At 43.9% G+C, this 26,389-nt stretch overlaps 1 protein-coding gene across 4 annotated transcripts in view; it reads left to right on the forward strand.

Annotated features, from left to right (window-relative positions):
• The window catches only part of FBXW11 (F-box and WD repeat domain containing 11), a 486,480-nt gene that overhangs the window by 70,995 nt on the left and 389,096 nt on the right, over nt 1-26,389 (forward strand). The window lies entirely within an intron of this gene.

Below are 26,389 nucleotides of genomic sequence, written 5' to 3' on the forward strand. Positions count from 1 at the left end.
CCCCTGTATTTTACCCAATTGTTCAGTGCAGGACTGACTGGTCTGTGCCAGCCTGCTGCTGAGAGACGAGTGTCTGACCTCATGCGGTGAGAGCCTTTGTGCTCTCTGAGGACAGAAACAAAGCCTGCTCTGGGTGGAGGTGTTTCACACCTCCCCCCTGCAGGAACTGTAACACCTAGCAGTGAGCTTCAAAGGCTCAAGCTTCGTGTTACAATGCCCCAGGGCACTCCAGCTAGTGGAGATGCCCGCCTCCTGGACCCAGCCCCCACTTTTGGCGGCAAGTCCAGGAGAGATAATGAGAAAAACAAGGAGGAGTCACTGGCCAGTCAGGACAGCCCCTAAGGTGTCCTGAGCTGAGGTGACTCTGACTTTTAGAAATCCTCCATCTTGCAGATGGAGGATTCCCCCAATAGGGATAGGGATGTGCCCCCCTTCCCTCAGGGAGGAGGCACAAAGAGGGTGTACCCACCCTCAGGGCTAGTAGCCATTGGCTACTAACCCCCCAGACCTAAACACGCCCTTAAATTTAGTATTTAAGGGCTTCCCTGAACCTAAAGAGTTAGATTCCTGCAACAACAAGAAGGAGGACTGCCTAGCTGAAAACCCCTGCAGAGGAAGACCAGAAGACAACAACTGCCTTGGCTCCAGAAACTCACCGGCCTGTCTCCTGCCTTCCAAAGAACTCTGCTCCAGCGACGCCTTCCAAAGGGACCAGCGACCTCTGAATCCTCTGAGGACTGCCCTGCTTCGACGACGACAAGAAACTCCCGATGACAGCGGACCTGCTCCAAAAAGACTGCAACTTTATCCAAAGGAGCAGCTTTAAAGAACCCTGCAATCTCCCCGCAAGAAGCGTGAGACTTGCAACACTGCACCCGGCGACCCCGACTCGGCTGGTGGAGGACCAACACCTCAGGGAGGACCCCCGGACTACTCTACGACTGTGAGTACCAAAACCTGTCCCCCCTGAGCCCCCACAGCGCCGCCTGCAGAGGGAATCCCGAGGCTTCCCCTGACCGCGACTCTCCGAAACCTAAGTCCCGACGCCTGGAAAAGACCCTGCACCCGCAGTCCCCAGGACCTGAAGGACCGGACTTTCACTGCAGAAGTGACCCCCAGGAGTCCCTCTCCCTTGCCCAAGTGGAGGTTTCCCCGAGGAAGCCCCCCCTTGCCTGCCTGCAGCGCTGAAGAGATCCCTTGATCTCTCATTGACTTCCATTGCGAACCCGACGCTTGTTCTAACACTGCACCCGGCCGCCCCCGCGCCGCTGAGGGTGAAATTTCTGTGTGGGGTTGTGTCCCCCCTGGTGCCCTACAAAACCCCCCTGGTCTGCCCCCCGAAGACGCGGGTACTTACCTGCTGGCAGACTGGAACCGGGGCACCCCCTTCTCTCCATTGAAGCCTATGCGTTTTGGGCACCACTTTGAACTCTGCACCTGACCGGCCCTGAGCTGCTGGTGTGGTAACTTTGGGGTTGCTCTGAACCCCCAACGGTGGGCTACCTTGGACCAAGAACTGAACCCTGCAAGTGTCTTACTTACCTGGTAAAACTAACAACAACTTACCTCCCCCAGGAACTGTGAAAATTGCAGTGTCCACTTTTAAAATAGCTATTTGTGAATAACTTGAAAAGTATACATGCAATTGAAATGATTCAAAGTTCCTAATGTACTTACCTGCAATACCTTTCAAACAAGATATTACATGTTAAATTTGAACCTGTGGTTCTTAAAATAAACTAAGAAAAGATATTTTTCTATACAAAAACCTATTGGCTGGATTTGTCTCTGAGTGTGTGTACCTCATTTATTGTCTATGTGTATGTACAACAAATGCTTAACACTACTCCTTGGATAAGCCTACTGCTCGACCACACTACCACAAAATAGAGCATTAGTATTATCTATTTTTACCACTATTTTACCTCTAAGGGGAACCCTTGGACTCTGTGCATGCTATTCCTTACTTTGAAATAGCACATACAGAGCCAACTTCCTACAATAGGTATGATAAAGTACAACAAAATAATGAAAGTAAAATCCCTTTTCTGGTTTGAAAACGGACCAAACCTGTGCACAATAGTTAAATCTGTAACCACTGGTTAAAATTCAGTAGTTTAAGAAACTAACAAATAAAGTTGCTTAGATGAAGAATACAAAGAATAAAACAATGTGGAGTTTAAAGCACATGGTATGGTCACAAGAACTTGGTATGGAGTGATAATGATGAAGCCGACTGTTTGGGAAATTGAGGAAATAATGGACTAGTCTTAGTCTAAAAGGTGCCAAAAGATATCTGTGATTACGCGCAAAGTCTTGTTGGGGCTCAACATATGGTACAGTTTTCAGAACAATGTACCATCTGACGGTTCTTTAGCCAATTCATTGACCCTTCTGTAAATGAAACTGCAGGAGAGAAATGCAGTTTGATCATGTTTGGTGATAAAAGAAGAATTGGAAAACAGTTCTGGTCTGCTTAGCTTATGGCACATAGATTTAATTTATGCCATCCTGGGCCATATAGTCTTTCAGTCGTTATTGAAGCGGTTTCATTTTGATTCCAAAGAGAAGCCTACAATAAAAGGTGACTGTTTTAGAAAAGTCTCCAGAAACCTTTTCGCAAGTTCTTCATGACTGATCAGAGCTGGTTATTCCGCAATGTAGCAAAGGTTGATGCTTGCACAATCTAATTAGCCATAGTCTGCAGACCAGTGATGTTATTGTATCCCAAAATATCAGCCTCGTTACATGCAATAGATATACATTTTGAATTACATTTTTAGCATATGTGTAATTGGTTTAGTGCCTAATTTAGATCCAAATTCAAAAACCGCACCACGCGATTTCACAAACCCTCCTGCAAGACACCAGTTGGTACCATTTAAGTGAATGGGGGACACCCTGATGAGAACGAGTCAACCCTCCTAATAGATATACCCTAAATATTAACACACCTTGATGTAGATTTTGGACTAACAACCAGTAAAGATGATAGTGAGAAATTGGTGCTTAAATTTAGCTCATCCATAAACTGTACAAATAAATGAACAAAAACATTTTAATTTAACTCATTTATCATGTGAGTCATTAATATGACATAATTTGCATATATAAATACAGGATTTGGGCGGACCAGACTTTAAGCATGTCCTGGCCATTTTGTACTAACAATTTTCCAAGTTTTTGAGCTATGCTAAAAACAAATGTAACATTTTCACCATGTTGAACTGTGTGGCTGAGGTTAAATGATTCTGTACAAGCGCTCACATCTAATTTTGCTTTAGGGGGGGAGCTTTAAGTGCAGTAGGTGCGGAATACTAAATATGCCTGGATCAGCACTAAGATTGAGCATTATGGGCCAAAACTTAGCCCTAGTTACACATTCAAACGCTGAATGAAGGTCAGTCAAGGCTAAGTGTACTGCACGCTTATTTGTTCAGCAAAACCTGCAAGTTAAGGCATTGCTCTGTAGTTCAGTTCCTCCCTTAACCCATATTAAATATCTAAAAGTATGTTATGTACCCCAATCATATTACCTATCTGTCTGGATTCTTCCAGCAATATTCACAATTGAATTGATTAGTGGAATCCAGCATGGTGGGTCATTTTTTTAAGCCTTTTTTGATGCCAGTGACAGTATTGGCTTTGGACCAAGACTGGCAAACCACAGATCTATTATGTTCATTTAAGTCCCTTGGGCACCATTTTGGCAAGGTGCCTTTCCAGAAGGACTGCCACTGATGGCGTTTCTGAAGACTGGTGCTGACTGTGTATAGTTGTGTGCTAAAAAGGAGAATGCAGATATTGCATAGACAGTGAAAAGTTTGAAAGAGTGGCCTGACCAGATGTTAGCCTGAATTACAATACCTCTAGCTATTCCTAAAAAGAAAAGAAAACTGAATTAACTACACTTCAAAAGGCAGTGTTATCCATAAGAGTTTCTTGCTCTTACAACCCAGATGTCCTCTCTAAAGAAAGCCGTTCTTTGCCCAAGGGCATTATTATAACTTTTATAATTCTTATAATTTTTCCTCCCAAGCATTACCCCTGAGTGTGACAACATGTGAAATGGCACTAAACTCGATGGGTGGGGTATCAGTTGTCAAAAATTTAAATCGTTACATAAGGGAACATTTAAACCCCAATCTAAAAATGATTATGACTTCCTTAATTTTCATCCCTAAAATGTTCCAGAGCTTCAAAAGATTACTATTTGTACCCTTGTTGCATTTGAAATGATTTTTGTAATAGTTTAATACCAAAAACCTCAGACTACAGGCAGATGTGAAGTAGCCTGAAAAATATGAAGTCCACCCTTTGCTTTCCCAACTCTGTGGGGCTAGCTGGTATAAACTACATCAAATAAACATCTATGTAGATGTTGTTCGTAGCCCAGGTTTCTTGTTTAAAAAAAGTTTTGTTTGACAAAAACTATGCATTCTGGGTTGGACATTTTATTCTGTAGACCCGCAACATTCCTGGAGATAAATTCCAACAAACTGGATACACCAGAGCCATTGTTAATCTCAGAACCATAACTCTTAAGTTATGGTGCTTGCATCAGAGTTGCCAATTGAGGAAGCTTCAGGAAAGGGTCAGTGATTGATATCCAAAGATTAAAGGGGAGCGAATCATGGTAACATCTGTGGTATGCGACTTCCTGAATTTTCTTGTACTCTTAAGATCGAGGTGGAATTAGTAACAATGTGACATGAAGTGAGACATGCTAGTTAATGAGGAGAAACATACTGCGGTAATGGGGACCTTTTGAAATTAACTACAACTCAATTGCCAGCGAATAGTTTCACCCAGTTTCCTACCCACATCACCCTTTTCGTCATGTTCATTTCATGATTAAAAATTGCAAGCAACCCTCAAATGTGAACCTGACCAATGAAAATATTACTATGGTATGCTTTGGCTTAATGACAGTATGTCTCCCAGAATAATAACCTACAGTGTGCCTTTGGGAAGATTAAGAGATGTGAAAGGCTTTATTTGAGAGTCTTCCTTTGAATTGGGACGATTGGAACTAGTACTGATTCTTGGAGCAAAGGCATTATGGATCGTAATAGAAATGTTCTCGCCTGAAGGTTGGCATTGTGATGCTGCCGAAGAAGTCATAGAATATTACTGTCAACAGAAAGAAGCCGCCCACCATCATCCATAGTTGATGTGCCATATATTTTTGTTACTGAAGGTGTTTTGGTTTATTTATCAATGTTTCAGTCAAATTCTCAACAGAACAAACCATAAAAAAAAATCTCAAATAATCCTCTAATTATGGATTCCAGGTTTGCTAAAAGTGCCTATGTAATGTGACTATGTGGCTGTGAACAGTTCTTTGACTTTACCACCATTTTGTCACCACTATTGTGGGGGGCCTGAATGTGTAACTCACGCAGCAATTTTGATGGATCTGTAGTGTTTTGTATTTTTTTCCTTTGCAGGTGGTGAGTTGTAATAAATATCCACAGACTGGGGAACATGAACAACTTCTTCACCAACAAGCAGGGATATAAAAAAAAACGGCAATTAACCATTGTACATTGATTAGTGTTAGCAATGCTCATAACATTTTAGGTAGAAAGTCTTTTAGAAGCCACTGATTATTGTTAAATAGAGGTTGTCATTTTTTATAGTCCCCATGGCTTTTGTCAGAAAGCTCAAAATGGCATGGGGGAGTCTGAGGAGGAGGGGTCACAACATGTTGAAGTGTTCTTTTTTCTTTTTTCTGTTATAGCAGAAAATCAATGCCTTTAAGTGAAGAACATAGTACAGCCTTTATCTGTATTGGGTTGAATGAATGTTGACTGAACTTGCCACCAGCCTCCTCTTCCTCCTCATTGTGTCCAGCAGCAAATAACAAGGGTGTAGTTCCTCCCTCCCAGACCACAATCACAGGTGTATACTACATGGATCTTCTAGCTAAACTAAGAGCTTTTTTGTTGGCTGTTGAGAAAGCTTTACTTTTAACACTGCATTTGTTTAGGTATTTATCAAAATTTACCAAAGAATCACGTTCATCAATGGATTATAAAGTGGCAATACAAACAATTTAGTAGTTGAAAACATTAATAGGATTACGGTCCTATCTGATAAAGCACAGTGCAGTAAGGCATTGTTTCACATTTTTTTTACAACCTTGATTTTTTTTAATTTTTTTTGGTAACTTAAGTTATATTTATTTGTAAAGCTTACTAATCACCCAAGAGTATCCAGGTGCTTGGGGATGTGTGTAGTTTTGTGGCCCCCAAGGTGCTTATTTGAAGAAGTTAGGAAGAGGCTCTGATGTGTAGAGGGGAGGTTGTTCCCGGTCTTGTGTGCAATGTAAGAGAATAAGCTACCTCCAATTTTTATATTGTGGATGCTTGGAATGTGTTCAAGTGACAGAGCGAGTGTGTCTGGTGGGTTGGTAAAAGTGTTGAGTTTTTCTGGTCCTGTACATTGTGTATGTGTGTCTGTGTGTGTGGTTTGAATTGCCTGCGCTTGTGAATGGGGAGCCAGTGAAGCTTCCTGAGGTGCAGTGTGATGTGTGTGCGGCATGGGAGGTAGAGGATGAGTCTTGCAGTAGTATTCTGGATGGCCTGAGTTTGTATAGGAGTTGTTTGGAGATTCCACTGTCTGAAGTTTCTTCCTCTTGACAAATGTGCATGTGCTTTGTTTTCAGATATGTTGGAAATTCGAGACTAACATCCTTAACACAAACCCTGTCCTTACTACAGGGCAGCTGTTCTTGCTTCATTTAAAGTTATTGACAGCCATGCTCTTTGGATTGGCGTGGATGGTAAACCACATGAAACCAGTTTTTTCTAAAAACTTTTAAAAGCAATATTTTCAGATAATTTGCCTTTTCAGACTGATAACGGAGCATAGTGTTTCCCTAGTATTAATTGCCTCTTAATTGACTAGCTGCATTCTAGATGTATTGTTGTCAAAGCAGTTGTACTAACTATCCATAATTTTAGTTATAATCAGTAGCGATTGTGTATGTTTGTAGAAAGACATCTTTTCTATGCCTTTTAAATGACCCAAACCAGATGGATTTCTGTCACCTGTCTCTTTGCAATACACATTTGACAGTTGTGTGGGTGTTTGTTAATTATTTTGATTATCCTAAGGTGTTTTGTCACAATATTCTCTCCTCACCATTTTCCTATTCACCAGGTAAAAGTTACAATTACAGCCTTGGTGGCGCTCACCATATTTACTACTGAAACCTGGTTTTAAACGAAAGAGCAATTATCTGTTTTGCGTGAACTTTTTCTGGATACACTTTCTGGGCATTATTACTCCATCTAGCGGTTGGGTCCGGAATTCTCCAACTTTTTTGTCCTTTTTTTCTTAGTCATTTGTTTTTGGATCGAGACTAGGCAGCACACATGCACTCTCACGACGTGCTGTAATCTACTTCTGTGGTCTTTCACCACGCCCATCACATGCCCATCACTTTCATTTGTTCTTTGGCCTACCTTTCTAATTTCCTTTGGTTTGTTTGGTAAATGCTTTACGTTTGTCGAACCTTGAAACTGTTTTGTTCCCGCCCTGGAGACTGACTGTTACATGGATTATCGCATGATCGGCCATATACCTTCGTGTCGGCGCATTACGTTTTTCTTTTGCCTCTCCGCATCGCCCTCATAGCAAAATTTTGTTTCTTCCTATGACATCTTGCTATATCTTTATGGTGTCTGTACACGACAAAGGCTGACAGTTGGAGGGGGGATTCTTTTTTATTTAAATAGTGCAAACTCTACCTGATTGGAGTGCTTTACATGAGCACCAGTTACATTTGCAGCCCCATTCCTAAATTCTTCTCAAGTTTAGCAGTTGAAAAATGTGCAAACTGGCAAAATCCTAACCTCTGCCTCTATTTAATGTCTTTATAAGCTCTCTCATGGCTGGACCTTTTGGTTTACAGCTGTGAGTAGTTTGTGTTCTGAGGGCCTTGTTTGTAATAATATTCTAGCAGGCCTGCTAAGCCTGAAAATGTGCAGTGTACTAGGCCCTCTAGGGGCCGAATATATGGTTACATTATAATGCTCTCTGCCCGTTGTCTTCATGTGGTTTTACCCTCTAGAGACTGACTATATGGTTAAATTACCATGTTTCTTCCAAATTCTATTTTTACTGTGGTGTGGGAGATGTTCTGACCTTTACATTCTAATGCCAAGTGTACGAAGAAATGCACAAACACTTTATTTATGAAAAAGGTTTAATGTGCTGTATGGCTGAATACTTCTAATGTCCCAAAAGCGAGACCTGTTAGCTATGCCAATTCTTGCTTGTTTTTCCTATTGTTTGGCGTCAACGGATCTGCCGATTTGGTGCTTCCTGTGACATCCCCGCTTCCCTTCAGATTCTTTTTTTCCTGCCTTTGGTTCTGAGTGCTTGGCTGAAGGTTTTCCAACACAAGGAAGAAAAAGTTGCAAGAACTTTGCCGAAAGGTTTATTGAATGTGAAGAACACCACCAGTGAGAAAATACCACAGGAATAGAGAAAAAGTGGAATTCCCTGAACATTTTCTTTTTTTTTTTTTTGAGGAAAACAAGCTTGAGGTGGGGTTGGATGGTTGGATGGTTGGGTGTGGTGGTTGTGGGAAGGGAGGTTATGGAAATCTGACTCTAAACAGTCCTTGGGAGCCACAGCGTCTAAACACTGGCTGACCGAAGGTAGACCACAAGACAAAACACATTGGTTCTTTGTTTTGAACGCCTCAGAGTCGACCCAGCTGGAATGGAAAAACTCCCTCCGAAAACTCAGTAGTTGAAGGGTGGTTGAGGGAAAGACGCTTCAGTGTCGAAAACAGAAAAGGCTCGGGAGGAGCACAGAAGCTCACCGACAGACATATGATTGAAGGATTCTTCGATGTCGAAGGGGAAGACCTTGTCGAGTGTTGATGCCGACAGCAAATTGCTGTGAAAGAGGATGCTTTGAGGCAGAAATGGCCATCTTACTCCAAAAACGTAAGGAACTCAGTTTTTCATATACTGCTCAAAACCTCTACGCGGAATAGCAAAGGGGAAAAAACGTCGAAGAGGAAGAGGCAGAACTTTTTTACGAGGAAGAAGAGGAATAGTTTGAGATCTTGTTCAGAGCTTAGCAGAGTTGAAGTATTCAGAGTACCACTGGCAAGAACTATAAACAGACTTCCCAGAAGAAGCCCATGAAACATTCTGTGGAGGCCTTCACCTCCATATGACATTAGAATCTATAATCAGGTTATCAAGAAGCCTGCTGATAAATAAGGGGCTCAACTAAAGAAGGAAAAACAGCAATCCTGTTTACTCCTTGAGACACTATTACCGTCTCAAGCCAGGAACTAACCACCTGCCAATGCTTTCTAGTGTGTTAGATCCGGGGGAGAGCCCTCCATTTGTAGAGCTGTGATTCCGAGAGCAGAGAAACACAAATTCTCATCCAAGGACCCAGCTTACATCAAGGGTTCGGTGGAAGCAGATTCCGTCATTACTGCAACAGCACATAAAAGAGCTAGCATTCCTTCAACATCAGGGCAGCCTCTGGATCAGGAAAATAAGAGAATGTACCTCATGCGTTGCAAATTTGAACGCAGCGCAACAAATCAGTGGTGCATTACAAATTCAAATCTCTTACTAAATAGACGTGGTGTACCAGTATTGTAATTAAATGGCTTAGTTAATGAAACATTTCCTAGAACAGTATACACTCATTACATCTGGCAGAAGAGGGAAAGAATAATGCAAATACCTGCTTAAAATCAGCCCTAGATGCGGCGGGTACCTCAAGCCGTCAAATTATTATTGGGTGGGGAGGGGTTGGTAACCTTACGCAGGCACTCATAGCTGCGGATATCAGGGATTAAACCTGAAGTTTAGACCAACATTCTAAACAACCCATTTAATGGAGAGCAACTGTTTGAGAGCAATCTTTGCTGTCTCATTTGAGTTGATTTAATGATTCATAAAGTCAGTAGGGGCATTGGAGCAGAGCAGGCACATGAAGAGGCGCCATACCATCACAAAGGCCTACAGAAGGAGTCCGCTTCCCATCGGAGACCTCCCACCAAATGTTTCAAGGAACCACTGTAACAGTGGCAGTTTCAACAGCCAGGACGCCAGTCCTTATGGGGAAGAACCAGGGGAAGAGGACAGCCTCAAATAAGAGGTAGAACATCGACCAGCAAATGACTCAAAGGAGAATCACAACCTTTTGGAAAACAACTCCAGGAAGAGCTGGCATAAAATATCACTAGCTTTTACTCACAACACCAGTGGGTGGCAGAATAAAATATTTCCTCTTGGAGTGGAGTAAGTTAACGCCAGACAAATGGATACTAAACATCATAAGATGTGTATATTGCATGGAATAGTTAAGGATACCTCCAGCAAGGGGACCATAAAAGAAGATATATTCAAAGGAAGAAACCTCACTCCTACTGAAAGAAGTGAAGGAATTGCTGGAAAAGAAAGCAGTAGAGAAAGTCCCCAAAACAAAGATGAACAAAGGCAATTACTCAAAATGTTTCCTAATACTAAAAGTAGACGGATCAATTTTAGATCTCAGGTTCATAAACAAGTGTATTAAAACACAAAGATTCAAGGTGACAACCTTACAAGAGGTCTTCCCACAGTTGCTAAAGGAGATTTAATGGCAACAGTAGGTTTAAAGGATACTTGCATGTAGTAATGAAAGCAAAGCAAAAAAGGTACCTAAGAGTTGTAGTAAACAGAGCCTACTACCAGTTCACAGTGCTGTCACATGGGATAAAATCAGCCCCTAACTGCGTAGCAGCAGTAACTGCTCATCTTAGAAGACAAGGTGTACATGTCTACACTTTCCTAGACGACTGGATGGTTGGTAAGGGCAAACCGGCACAGAGTGCCAAGTATATATACAATGGGTATTAAGGAGAGTATTCTCATTGGGTTTCTCAATAAACCTAGAAAAAAATCAAAACAAGAAAAAACCTTTCTAAGAGCAAGGATTAACTTGAAACAGAGGGAAAAATTATCCCAGTGAGCATAGAATTCAGTCTAGTGGTTGGCACACAAAGTACAGTAGGAAATGTAGTGGTGGAGCAAATCGCATAGAACACAAGGAAGAATATTCACACAGCCAACTCCAACAGTAACCATTACAACAGATGCCTCTCATATGGGGCACACTGAAAGTACGAGGAGTCTGGAAGGAACAAGATGCAGTAAAACTCTTCAATATCCCCGAACTAAACAGTGATCCTAGCCGTAAATGCATTTCAGAAAGTTGTTCGACAAATGTATTTGGATTCAAACAGACAATACAACAGCAATGCTGTAAAGAAATGGCTCCCTGTTGCAGTTACCCCCCACTTTTTGCCTGATACTGATGCTGACTTGACTGAGAAGTGTGCTGGGACCCTGCTAACCAGGCCCCAGCACCAGTGTTCTTTCACCTAAAATGTACCGTTGTCTCCACAATTGGCACAACCCTGGCACCCAGAAGTCCCTTGTAACTGGTACCCCCTGGTACCAAGGGCCCTGATGCCAGGGAAGGTCTCTAAGGTCTGCAGCATGTCTTATGCCACCCTAGGGACCCCTCACTCAGCACAGACACACTGCTTGCCAGCTTGTGTGTGCTGGTGGGGAGAAAAGGACTAAGTCGACATGGCACTCCCCTCAGGGTGTCATGCCAACCTCACACTGCCTATGGCATAGGTAAGTCACCCCTCTAACAGGCCTTACAGCCCTAAGGCAGGGTGCACTATACCACAGGTGAGGGCATAGGTGCATGAGCACTATGCCCCTACAGTGTCTAAGCAAAACCTTAGACATTGTAAGTGCAGAGTAGCCATAAGAGTATATGGTCTGGGGGTCTGTCAAAAACGAACTCCACAGCTCCATAATGGCTACACTGAATACTGGGAAGTTTGGTATCAAACTTCTCAGAATAATAAACCCACACTGATGCCAGTGTTGGATTTATTAAAATGCACACAGAGGTAATCTTAGAGATACCCCGTGTATTTTACCCAATTGTTCAGTGCAGGACTGACTGGTCTGTGCCAGCCTGCTGGTGAGAGGTTAGTTTCTCACCCCATGTGGTGAGGGCCTTTGTGCTCTGAGGACAGAAACAAAAGACTGCTCTGGGTGGAGGTGCTTCACACCTCCCCCCTGCAGGAACTGTAACACCTAGCAGTGAGCCTCAAAGGCTCAGGCTTCGTGTTACAATGCCCCAGGGCACTCCAGCTAGTGGAGATGCCCGCCCCCTGGACACAGCCCCCACTTTTGGTGGCAAGTCCAGGAGAGATAATGAGAAAAACAAGGAGGAGTCACTGGCCAGTCAGGACCGCCCCTAAGGTGTCCTGAGCTGAGGTGACTCTGACTTTTAGAAATCCTCCATCTTGCAGATGGAGGATTCCCCCAATAGGGATAGGGATGTGCCCCCCTTCCCTCAGGGAGGAGGCACAAAGAGGGTGTAGCCACCCTCGGAGCTAGTAGCTATTGGCTACTGCCCTCCCAGACCTAAACACACCCCTAAATTCTGTATTTAGGGGCTCCCCAGAACCTAGGAAACTAGATTCCTGCAACCTAAGAAGAAGAGGACTGCTGAACTGAAAAACCTGCAGAGAAGACGGAGACACCAACTGCCTTGGCCCCAGCTCAACTGGCCTGTCTCCCCACTTCTAAAGACACTGCTCCAGCTACGAGTTCCCAGGGTTCAGCAACCTCTGAAGCCTCAGAGGACTACCCTGCATCTAGAAGGACCAAGAACTCCAGAGGACAGCGGCTGTGTTCACCAAAGACTGTAACTATGCAACAAAGAAGCAACTTTGAAACAACACACGTTTCCCGCCGGAAGCGTGAGACTTTGCACTCTGCACCCGACGCCCCCGGCTCGACTTACGGAGAACCAACACCACAGGGTGGACTCCCCGGCGACTACGAGACCGTGAGTAGCCAGAGTTGACCCCCCCTGAGCCCCCACAGCGACACCTGCAGAGGGAATTTGAAGCAGGCAGTCGCGGTCAGGGGGAGCCTCAGGATTCCCTCTGCAGGAGTCGACGCCCATGCGCAATGGAGACAAAGAGGAGGAGTCCCTCGGTCCCGTGACTTGAAAGACTTTTTCGAAGAAAAACAACTTGTAACACTCCGACCCAACACCAGATGGCGGGCTATGCACAACATGTGAATCTTCAGCGACTGATGCCACGAACAGATGTACACTGGGTAAGTGACATTTTCATTATTGCCTGTGTGTGTACAACAAATGCTTAAGACTACCCTCTGATAAGCCTACTGCTCGACCACACTACCACAAAATAGAGCATTAGTATTATCTCTTTTTGCCACTATCTTACCTCTAAGGGGAACCCTTGGACTCTGTGCATACTATTCCTTACTTTGAAATAGTGCATACAGAGCCAACTTCCTACAGTGACCATTGCATTTCTAGCAAAGACACCGTTACAAGATGTGTGGCATCTACATGTGTCTTCTCTACATAAGTTTACAAAATACTACTGTATCAATATTCAAATAAACAAAGCAGCACAGAAGGGACAAAGGGTACTAAGCATCTATTTCCAGATTGAAAATCCGTCTTCAACCCAACTACCGCAAGAATAGGAAACCACTCCAAAATCGATGCACAGTATGTGTAGCCAGAAAAGATTGAGGCTGCAAAAAGAATAGTGTACCTCTAGGTGTAGTTTTGCATCTTTATGTATTTTCGGGATTCACAAACCACCTCTGACAAGAAGATGGAAAAAACAAAAGAGAAAAAGAATCTGAAGATGGCGACCAAATGTGAGGGCTTCCGAAGGAGAAGACACAACATCACAGGAAGCACCAAATGGGCAGATCTATTGATGCCCATCAACAAAAAACAAAGAAAGGACTAAAGGTCTAAAAAGTTAGACAATTCCAGACCCAATCACTAGATAGCAGAATAATGCACATCATGTCAATCCAGAAAATTCTGCATGCTGCAAAACTATACACACAGATAAACTATTCGTTATCGCTCATGGATTAGGAACACATAGGTGTACATGCTTCACAGGCTTTGCTTACCTCACTAAAATACACTTTTTTCTTTTTTTTAGGATATGCGAGAGGAGCTTTGTGGTGAAATGGACTAAACAAACTAATTTTGATTGTCCACCTTTTGGTGGACATTTGATAATGTTGTAAATGAGCTTCGTACCATTTCCAGCTAATTCTTTTCCCTTCTGGGGCACTAAAAGTAACATTATTGGTGCTTGCTCACTTAGACTTATGATATAGGTAAAGGTAGGTTTTCTTGGTATCATGGTATTTTTAACACGGTTAACATTGGTTTTAAAACATTGGTTCATTGTGTGGTTGCTTTCAGCTAAAAGTCCTTCTTTATGTTGGACCTTTTTTTCTCAGTGATCATCGATCCCCCTCCTACATTTGCTTAGGTTCTTGAAACTGTAGCATTTTAAGACTGCCTTTTCGGTTTTCATTTTATTTTAAGGATTCCTGCCAGATTCATATATTTACTGCGTTTACATCTAGAGAAGTATGATCCTTACTTTGTGCATCTTAAATGTGTTTGCATTTTAATCAATGCAAGCCTCTTTCATATGCTCCTTTGGCAGTGATTGCTTTACGGGTCTGCTATTGGATGCTGTCTTTATTTGTTTCGAGACAGACTTTAGGAGCATAATGATTTTGCTCACAGGTTTTGATGAAGAGTTTAATACTGGCGGTTCACTGCAGTGCTGTCCATCAAGAGTTCAAATACTATGTACCTGAAAAGATAGTATAAGTATGCATGTTACTGGTAAAAGGATTTTTAAACTTGCTTCTCCCAGATGAGTTCCATGAGGTTTCTGTAACCAGTTCTAATGGAATTGTTAATAGAGTTGTACTATTTCAGTCTTATTTCTGAATTGGTTAGCACTAGCAATGCACTTTTGATATTGCTTTAGTAGTCAAATGCATTGCTTTGATGAATCATTGTTGATTTGAGTGTTGCTTACCTTGAAAAGGTGCAATGTTGAATCACTGAAGAAAATGGTATTTATAAAGGGTAGCCTAAATGCAGGTTTAAAAAAAAAAAAAAAAAAAAAAAGATTTTTAAAAATCTTTTTGTAAGAAGGGGTCAGGCCCATATAAAGTAACATAGCGGCTGGACCTTGTGTGTGTCTGTCCGTCCCAGTGGCAGTTGCCACTGGGTAGTTCTAGTTACGTCTGTGCTTCCACAAGAAGAGCATTTCTTATAATGTTAGCACCGTCTGTCAAAACAGCCCAAAAATTTATCTACCTCACCTTCCTGTAAAATTTTGAGGTGAACTTTCAGGCAGTGGCTGAGAAAAGAGGTGTTACAAAACAAGATTTCCCCATTCATTGTCCTCAGTTTTTAGGCAGCACTATTGCAAAAACTGCTGAACGAAATTGTGCAAACTTTGCCAGGGAGTTAGGTCTTGGTCCAGAAAACGTGCTTTTTGTGATTTTGTTTTAAATCCGTTCAGTAGTTATGGTTGAAAAAATATTGTATATCTTGGCGGTTTAGTTTGAGGGACTCTTGAGAGTCCCTCAAACCAAATTAAAAAAACATAAATCGTTCTAATGGGCCCAGGGGGCTCGCTGTCCTAAACTCAAATATCCCCCACCCTACCTCAGTTCAACTAGTTTGCTTCCTTGAGAGACAAACTTTGGTGGGAAGCAAGTTCTCGGTTTAGCGGCCTGAAACAAAGAAAAATGTTGAAGACGGCCAAGGTAGGACTCGGAGTTTTAGTCATCTGTCCTGGAGAATAATTTTAGAAACAGCTGCTCCTGCTGGGCAGGAACAATGTCATGCACCAAGGCTGTGGTGCATGCAGGGGGTCGGGGACATGGTTAGTGGATGCCCAAGGTGGGCACCAGGGCTCCTACCCAGAAGCACATATGGCCCTGTGAGATGGGGTCCATTTCCAGTGATCTGTCTCTGAAGCACACATTTTGAATTTGCTGGAGGGATTGCTCTCCTTTCTCCAATGTGTCCCCCTCCCAGCTTACCTAAATGCAGTAATCCACAGATATATCTGGTGGGGTTTGCCTCTACCTCCTTTCAGCCCTGGGTCTCCCAAAATGGAACTCAGGATCTTTTAATGTATTTGATCATTTGTAGGGACAGATACACCCCTGATCTGCACACTGTTACTTACTAACGATGTGGGCCATAGGGTAGTTAAGCACACAGAAGCAGAACTTTACATGACTGGGCCCGTAGGCCTCACCGTAGTTACACAGATAAATCCTGCTTTATTCTGCTGATCACTACACAGTATGGTACCACCACTGCACTCGTGCTGCTTAACCTTTGCCCTCCTGGTCCAAAAAGACCACAATCTGTGAGACTGGCCTATGTCTTAAGGCACATACATGATCCATCTTTGCCTAGGACTACAAAATCAGCTCCAGGGATCGAGAGATCATTGTAGCTCAGGCACTCGAGGCAAGGATACGCGCCCATCACCACGCAACCCAGCAATATCATTCACAGAGATGTTGTTCTTAAAGGTAGTATCAATGTTAATTCATTTTGTTTAGTCACATCTATACATTCTTTTAATAATGGAATTGTTTAAATTTATTAAGAACATTACTATTCAATAACTATGTATTATTCATTTCATGTACGCACACCTCAGCTTAAAGTTTTTTTTAATTTTTTTTAAAAAAAAAATATATATTTACAGATCGTGTTGGATCTGGATGACTCTTCAAATATGGACTTGTTGTAGCTGTGTGAGTTTTGTGGTGGACCAAGACTTTGTTCTGGGTACAACTGGCCATGTAATACTCAGATTGGATACTGACTCCCGGTTGGTCCATTTGGATGTTTTCTTGCTCCAGTTGTTTTTCAGTGCAGAAGTAAAATCCTACACTAACAAACAAACTCACCTTATATGGAGTCATGAGTCATGGAAGTTGATCACAGCAAATTACCCAGTGTCAGCTTTCTTAAGGACACTTGGAAATATTTTTTGTTACTTTTCAACATTTTGGTTTACCATGGATGTTTATCTTTATTGATGATTACAGACAGTAATGTAATTGTCCATCTGCACAAGAAGTGACCACACTCTAATTCCCATCATTAATCTGCACAGGAAGTGACATCTCTAGTTTGACTCTACACTGCGCTCCTCCCAGGAACTATTTAATGTTGGCTGGAGCGCGAATGTGCTGCTTGCGTGGTACAGTTGGAAACTGGTTTGTGCCTGTCCTGCATCCTGTGTCTCCTAACCACTGCTGTAGTGGTGATCTCTGTGCTCTTGACCCTGCCCGCCTGTCCCTGCACTTCTGCCACATTGTAGGACCATTCATGGATGCCTCCTGAAAGTTCTCATGCGCTCTCCTACGTCCACATGTCCCACACCAACAGCACTCATGATCCTCACACTCTCATAAACCGGCCACCAGCTTATGGTCACACTGAGGAAACACTACCCAAACAGCATGCCACACTTGCATGCGTACTCCTAGAATCCTGCTTTTTCAGCAAACATGCCACAGTGATACGGGACCTATTGCACCATCATGCTCTGGATTTGCTCTTTCTCATGGGAAGACTGCTAAACACAATCTCGGCACTGTACATCACTACAGCCATCCCCATTGGCTATAAGATCACCAGGCAAGATTGTCAGCACAAGCCTGAAGGGTGAGTCGCCATCATATTTTAAAGATACCATCAGCTGCACAACCTACTCTGACACTCCCATCAGCTACATTATACACCTCACATTCAAGGTATGCATCACGGGCAACTTCTCCCTGGGTGGAACACTCGTATACAAGACCGCCTGTACCTCGCACCAATTTCACCTGGGATGTCATGCACTTTGTTGCGCCCTTCATAAATTCCAGCATGTTCAGCCTCCTCAGACACCTTAACTTTCATCTAGAAGATCACCAAAACCCTACACACCCTTCTGGGATATTTAGCAAACTTTAGCCTCTCTAAGCATGTTTTGGAGACACCCCTGTGTCCCCCCCCGTCCCCCCAAGGAACCCATTGGACCCAATTTTGTTCTCAATCAGCATCATCAGTTGACAAGCCAGCAATTATGAACTAGACAGACTACACCCTTGTCAGTTCCAGCATACCCCTTCCACACCAGAAGTGCCCGTAGAAGCTGGAAAAGCATCTCAGAAGATGAGTGTCCTGCCTTCTCCAAGTATTGGCCAGAACACCACAGCAACTTGCCGAAACACATCCAGAACATAAACAGTTGGATCACCAACCCCTTGACTCCCCTAAAACAATACCCAACGGCAAAAACTCTACCACAGGCTAGCTGGTACACAGAGGAACTCAGGCTGATGAAACGTCACTGCAAGCAACTAGAGTGCAAATTGTGAACAATGGGAACACCCTCTAAGCCGGGATCACCAAGCAACTCCTTAGAAAACTATAAACCATCCACAACTCTGTAGTCACTCATCCTCAGCCTTCCACACAACTTGCATAACACCTCTGGGTGCTCCACAGGCTCCTAACATGCAAACGTGTTCAGTTCAAATTCCTCACACGTTCAAGGCACTACGCAACTCATCCTCACCTACCTGAAGAGTTGCATGTCTTAGCACCAACCACACAGACACCTCCACTCTGCAGGTATCCTGATTGCACACGTATATACCATGGATATGCGTGACCTAATCAGGAGGACGGGCATTCCATTCTATTGCTCCTAAGGCATGGAAAGACCTCCCGCTCCACATCACAGCCACCTTCTCTTTTTAATTTATGCAGTAATCTGGAGACCCGGCTTTTCAGTTAACCTACCGTAGACAGTGCTCTGTGCCAGGATACCCTTGCGGGTGATAGTGCACTTTACAAGTACACATAGCTTAAGTGTTCATAGTAAGAGGGCCCCCCCAATCCAGGCCAGTCGCCATAGATGCATTTGAAAGCATACCACATACATTGTTTAAGTTAGTCAAAGTTGAGGTCTTAGTAATATAATATATATTTTAGTGAAGCAAAATATTCCCAACTCTATTCCCTCCCCCCCCAACGCAAACCCCAAGAGAGGAATCAACACATCATTTAAAGAGCTATTCAAAGCTAATTCAAAATCTAATCTTTGTGTCGCTATCTTGTTTTATTTTTCTTACTGCAAAATATTGTTAAACTTTTGTGTGAACAATAAATTTCTCAATTTCTTACTATTTTATTTCCTTAAATTGAGGTCTCCATTATGTTTGACAGGGAGATGAGCAAAGGAGTTATAGAGTGGAATTGTAGCTTAATGGCCTTCACAATGACCACTTTTGATAAGACACTATCTTTTCTTTACACATGATGCAATTTGTTCATGCTCATTTGGCCAAAGATGGAAATATCTGGTGTTCTGAACTGTGAGGCAACCCCTGAAAAGCCACAGGAGCGTGCAGCTACCATAAGCAGAGGACATTCCCTAACCTTCTTCCTCTCCCTTCTCTTATACTCCTTGTTCTAAATCCTACTACCTGTTTCTTTCCTTTCTCTTTGCGGATAAATAAGTGGTCAGGTTATTGCTTCGAGGAATATCTACCTCGAAGATTTCTATAGCTATTAATGTTTTTGTTTTTTTTCTTTAAACTGGCTGCATGAACCCTGGTCTGGAATTTTCATGGTTATAATGGGCTAGGTAATGTAGGGTGGGGTTTGAATAGCTGTTAAACTGTTTTGGACATTCACTGTTAGTAAGCCTCGCTACCTCAGTCTCACCAAAGAAAACGTCACTACAAATTGACTGAGTTGTAAACGTCAGTGTCCACCTTTTAAGGCCACTTCAGATAGTGTAAGAAACTCTGGTCTGGTTACATGTGAGCACCTGCACATGTGGTGTGTCTACGGTCATTGACAACCTGGTATCTGCACTTAGGCGAGCAAAATAATGATAGGGTCAACCCAAATCTGTGCCTGGGAGTGAGTGAAAAGTGTCAGCACTCCGGTCATCATATTTTGTGGTGTTGGTTTGTGTGCTCTAAGTGGCAAGAGTATGCCCAGACGTGGGTCCCTTGCTCACTGCACCACTGGATTCAAGCTAGCCTGGCTGTAGAGGGGTGATACCCCGAAACCGGTCCTAGGATGCTTGTTTCCGGTCCATGGAGGACAGCTTGGCAGGTCGGGCTGCAGGGTCAAGACTGATTTGCATATCATTTGGTCCAAACTGTGGTGACGTGGTGAGCAAAATAACAATGAATTAAACGCATATCTGTGACTGGGGGGTGAGTGTTTAAAAGGTTTTAATACTCTGTCATTTTTATTTTGTGGTGTTGATCTGCACGTAGGTAGCCTTCTCAGAAGGGACTCTACAGGATTTATACTGACCTGATGGTAGGCTTTATTATGTGAGTTGGCATTCACAGTGTAGGTCTGTAGTGCTAACTTGAAGGTCTGTGGTGCTTACACTGTATTATTACACAATATATGTGAAAGTACAGTTTTGTGCTACTTAAGCTTCCTGAGTCCACCAAGGTACCAATCCAGAGATATGAATCTACCCACTATCTTGATTTAGTCTGTAATATCGTACAGACGCTCCTTACGACACAGTACTGTTTGACATGTTTGCCTCTCCCTAACCCCCACTGGGTCATGTTAAATCTGCTTTCCAGCAGGAGGATTGAAGGTCTCCCCACACAATAGGGCCATTAACTGGGCTTGTCCCACCTATTGGGAAAGGAGGTGTTTGGAAGGAAATCTACATCTGTTTATTAACTGGTCACACTGCACCTGGGCTGGGACAGCCCAGACCAAAAGGAAAACCGGAGCAGTAGACATCTGTAACCAGTACAAGAGGAGCTTGTCTCATTTTGGTGCGAAGCGTGGGGAAGTTTTGTCAGCTAGGAGCAGATCTGATGCTTTCTGGAGAGCACTTTCCATAGACAACGTGAAGTCACCATTTTGGATTGTCACAAAATGGTATGTAGGGGGGTAGGGATGTATGGAAAGATGGTGTGGCAACCTAGGATTGGCCACAGCTGCCTGCTTCTAGAACTTTCTACACCACTTAAAAACGTCTGGACTAGCGAGAGACAAGTGTGAAGGCACTGGACGTGGGAGTCACTATTGCAAAACAAAAGCCAATCTAGAATGGGAAGTCACACAGTGCTCTGCAAGGATGATCTGTGGGACTGACTCCCAAGACTAAGATGTTTCTCCAGCGTCAGTGGTGCTGGCCACTTTATGCCTCCCAAGGAACAGTGGGGACATGGACCTGTATAGGGGACCCTGAATGGTTCTCCTGGAACATCTGTGGACTGGCCCATACCTTGTCTGACACACGTGCCCTTTAAGAAGTCAGGATGTTCTGGGACTTGAAGAGCATGGCAAGGTGGGTGTTTTGCTGACTATCGGGTGCTGTGAAAAACCCCACCCCCTAAGCAGGAGAGAGCACCAGGAGTCCAGGCAGAAAAACAGTCTGTTGCAGGGAGCAGTGAAAATCCAGCTCCCTATGAAAAGCACCATTTTAGATACCAGGAGAGCTAAAGAAAATGCTTTTGATGGTTTTGATGATTAGAGCTGGCTAGCAGTAGTAAATCAAGCCCAGAATCTTCAAAATCTACCTTTATAGGTCAGACATATTTTCATTTATGGTTCGGTTCCTGGTTTGGACTAAGTGTGAGAGAGAGCGAATAGTGCCACTCTGCCAGATGCCAAGATTTCCCTTGAGGAGGGTCAAGCTCCCAAGGAACAGTGCAACTCTCAATATTGTGCTTGAGAATTTCCTTTGGGGAGTGGGATTGCATAGGGGCACCTGGCATGGTTCTCTGCATGCCCTGGCCCCCATCTCTCTGGGGCTTGGTACATGAATGTCCTGGACGAAGGACTCTTCTAGCAGGGAATGTTGCCAATTCCCTAATATCTATGGCTTGGAAAAAGTGTTGCTCCCACATGCAGGCGTAAGCCAATTAAAAACTTGCCTCCGTGTGGAGAAAGCAGAAGAAAAACTTTGCCGGCTCCTATTTAGGAACTGCAGTGTGTACGTGTGGAGCTGGCTAGAGCGACTGGGGCACATGTAATACAAAAAGACAATTGCATGAGACTCCATGATATTGAATCCAAGCAGCACAGCTATTAATAAAATGTTGAAGCCTGGGGTTTGGAGCACCCTATAATCACCTGTGAGTACATTAAAACATGTATAATTTCTTTGTGGTCGCCGCAGGAAGGGCAGGGGCACTGCCACCATGTTTTAAGTTTTCTGGTGGTGAAGGGTGTTGAAGCGGTGATGTTGGGAGTACAGCAGCCCCTCTCCAGAAATGTTTAATAATGCTTGACCCTAAGCCTCTGTTGGTATTCTAATTAAGTCCACAAGAGAGGCTTATTACTGTTATAACGCCTTCCTGGGGCTGAAACTTTTACTCTTGCGCTCAGGAGTGCAAGGCCCCCATGTTGTTTGGTTCTACAGCTGCAGTATAAAAAAGGCGTTAGGTCACGTTTTTAAATCAAATGCTTTGACAGTGTGGATGGCTGACCTTGCAAAGTTTTACAGAATAACAAATGTTGATGGCTGTTCGTAGTACTCCTGTCGACTTTAATGGCCATTCAAAACACATTATTGCTCATTGGTTCTGTTTCCCTCAGACTTTCTCTGTTGTACTGATGTTGTGGCTCACTGACATAGCCAGTAGGCCTTCCTAATTGATAATGACACTCCCTTATATTGTGATGCATCTAATATAAGTGTGGTGAGGTGGTATTGTGGTTATAGGTCCCAAGACCCACTATGGGTGTCATGTGAGAAGATGATGTTGCCAAAAGTATCAACATCTACCTTATTGTACATGTTTATAGTTTATTGTGCAGTATTTTGTGTGTGTGTGTGTGTGTGTGTGTGTGTGTGTGTGTGTGTGTGTGTGTATATGTTCGATGGCATGTGTAGCTGCAGATACACATGCTGTGCATTATCCTGCCATCTAGTGTTGGGCTCGGAGTGTTACAAGTTGTTTTTCTTCAAAGAAGTCTTTTCGAGTCACGTGACTGAGGGACTCCTCCCTTTAGGCTCCTTTGCGCATGGGCGTCAACTCCATCTTAGATTGTTTTCTTTCCGCCATCGGGTTCGGACGTGTTCCTCTACGCTCCGTGTTTCGGTTCGGAAAAGATAGTTATACATCGGAAAATTCGACGGTATTGTTTGCGCTCGGTACTGGGTTAGTGCTAGCACATCAACACCGAAGAAAGAGAAATTGTGGCAGCCCTTCGTGGTTTCCACGCCTCGGCGGGGCCTAGTCGACCCGATCGCGTCCATCTTCAACGCTCATGGACCGGACCCCCTTCTGCTTCTGCCCCAACTGCCACGCAAAGTATCCTTATACAGACCAACACTTGGTCTGTAATCTGTGTTTGTCCCCCGAACACAGAGGATACTTGCGAGGCCTGTCAGGCATTTCGATCCAAGAAGACACTGCGGGATCGAAGAGCTCGAAGACTCCAGATGGTGTTGACAACGGCCGGACACACCGACGTCGAGGAAGAGGAGACATTCTCCATTCCAGATTCTGACGAGTCAGAGTGAGCAGCCGAAGACTCAGCAAACCGTGAGTAAACCAGCCCCGGTGAAAGCCCACTCAAAGATATTGAAGGCCCAGGGGATGCCACCGCCAACAGGCCATGGCTTTACCCGAAAACACAGTGACCAAACATCGGCACCGAAAAAGGCCTCCCAGCAGCCGAAGACATCTGACTCCAGTCGAGATACCGGCTATGAAAAAACTCGGCTATGAGATTCCGGTTCGGAAAGGACTCTGCACCGAGAGCTCGGTACACCGCAAGTCAAAAAGGTTTCCTCTGAGCCGAAAAAGACTGTCGAGAAAATTTCGGTACTGAAACCTTCTTCGTCGGAGCCGAAACAAAGCTCCTATACAGAGGAACAAGGCCTTTCCACACAATTACAAGGCCACCGATTCGAACAAGAGCTGGGCATGGGAGAACCGGACCATACCCAAAGAAGGCTCCATATCCAAAAGGACACGGGGAAAATCTGAACTCTTCCTCCAATCAAAATGAAGCAGAAGCTCGCATTCCAAGAGGTGGAAATGCAGCCTAAGGCAAAAGTGGCAAAAGACAAAACTCCACCACAGGTTTCGCCACAACAATCACCAAGACATTCGCCACATCTGTCTCCGGTAGCAACACCCCCAATGATGCAGTCACCAACGCACACATGGATGAGTCGAGATGACCCGGATGCATGGGATTTGTATGATGCACTGGTCTCTGACAATAGTCCCGAATGCTACCCGGCAAGACCTTCACCACCTGAAGACAGTACTGCTTACATGCAAGTGGTTTCCAGGGCAGCTACATTTCATAATGTAGCATTGCATGCAGAGCCCATAGAGGATGACGTCTTGTTCAACACCTTGTCATCTACGCACAGCCAATACCAAAGCTTGCCAGTGCTGCCAGGCATGTTAAAACACGCTAAACAGGTGTTTCAAGACCCAGTCAAAGGCAGAGCCATCACGCCTAGGGTGGAGAAGAAATATAAACCACCCCCTACTGACCCTGTGTACATCACACAACAGTTAACTCCAGACTCAGTGGTGGTCGGAACAGCCCTAAAGAGGGCGAACTCACAAACTTCTGGAGACGCACCACTGCCCGACAAAGTCAGAAATTCGATGCAGCAGGCAAAAGGGTGGCAGCACAGGCAGCCAATCAATGGCGAATTGCCAATTCACAGGCACTTCTAGCAAGATACGACAGGGCACATTGGGATGAAATGCAACATCTCATCCAACACCTTCCCAAAGAGTTCCAGAAACGTGCCCAACTGATTGTAGAGTAGGGCCAAAGTATCTCCAACAACCAAATAAGGTCGGCCATGGACTCAGCAGACACAGCGGCCAGAACAATAAACACGGCGGTAACCATTCGGAGACACGCATGGCTACAAACCTCCGGATTCAAGCCAGAAATTCAGCAAGCAGTGCTAAATATGCCATTCAATGAACAACAACTATTTGGGCCGGAGGTGGATACAGCGAGAGACAAACTGAAAAAGGACACTGACACAGCCAAAGACATGGGCGCGCTCTACTCGCCACAGAGCAGAGGCACTTTTAGGAAACCGCACTTTAGAGCGGGGTTTTGGGCCCAGACCACAGAGCCTTCTACCTCACAAGTCAGACCCACATATCAGGGCCAATATCAGAGAGGATGTTTTCGAGGACAATATCGGGGTGGACAGTTCCTAAAACAAGAGGGAAATTCCAGAGCCCAAAAACCCCACACTCGAGACAGTGACTTCAACGTCACAAACCCCCACCACACAACATCAGTGGGGGGGAGACTCACAGATTATTACCACAATTGGGAACTCATAACTACGGACGCGTGGGTTCTAGCCATTATCCAACATGGTTATTGCATAGAATTCCTACATTTGCCACCAGATGTGCCTCCAAGAGCACACGTGTCCAAACAACACTTAGATCTGTTACAACTAGAAGTCCAAGCATTGTTACAAAAAGAAGCAATAGAACTAGTACCCAACCATCAAAAAGGAACAGGTGTTTACTCCCTGTATTTCCTAATTCCAAAAAGGACAAAACACTGAGACCCATATTAGACCTCAGAACTCTAAATCTTTACATCAAATCAGATCACTTTCACATGGTGACACTTCAAGACGTGATTCCCTTACTCAAACAACAGGACTACATGTCAACATTAGATCTCAAGGATGCTTATTTCCACATACCCATACGTCCTTCCCACAGGAAATACTTGAGGTTTGTAATCCAAGGCGTGCATTACCAATTCAAAGTCTTACCGTTCAGCATAACAACAGACCCAAGAGTATTCACAAAATGCCTTGCAGTAGTAGCTGCTCACATCAGGAGGCAGCACATGCACGTATCCCCTTACTTAGACGATTGGTTAATAAAAACCAGCACTCAGCAACAGTGTCTTCTACACACAAAATACATTATAGAAACCCTTCACAAACTAGGGATCTCTATAAACTACCAAAAATCACATCTACAACTTTGTCAAATACAACTGTTCTTAGGAGCAACAATCAACACACAAAAAGGGATTGCCACTCCTAGTCAACAAAGGGTACAAGCCTTCCAAAATGTAATACTAAACATGCACCCAAACCAACACTATCAAGTGAGGTTTGTGATAAAACTCCTAGGCATGATGTCTTCATGCATAGCCATTGTCCCAAACGCAAGACTATACATGCGTCCCTTACAACAATGTCTAGCAACACAATGGACACAAGCACAGGGTCAACTTCAAGATCTAGTGTTGATAGACCGCCAAACACACTCCTCGCTTCAATGGTGGAATCCTATAAATTTAAACCAAGGGCGGCCATGCCAAGACCCAGTGCCTCAATACGTGATCACAACAGATGCTTCCATGATAGGGTGGGGGAGCACACCTCAACCAGCACAGTATA

The sequence above is a fragment of the Pleurodeles waltl genome, chromosome 7, assembly GCF_031143425.1.
Source record: "Pleurodeles waltl isolate 20211129_DDA chromosome 7, aPleWal1.hap1.20221129, whole genome shotgun sequence".
Lineage (NCBI taxonomy): Eukaryota > Metazoa > Chordata > Amphibia > Caudata > Salamandridae > Pleurodeles > Pleurodeles waltl.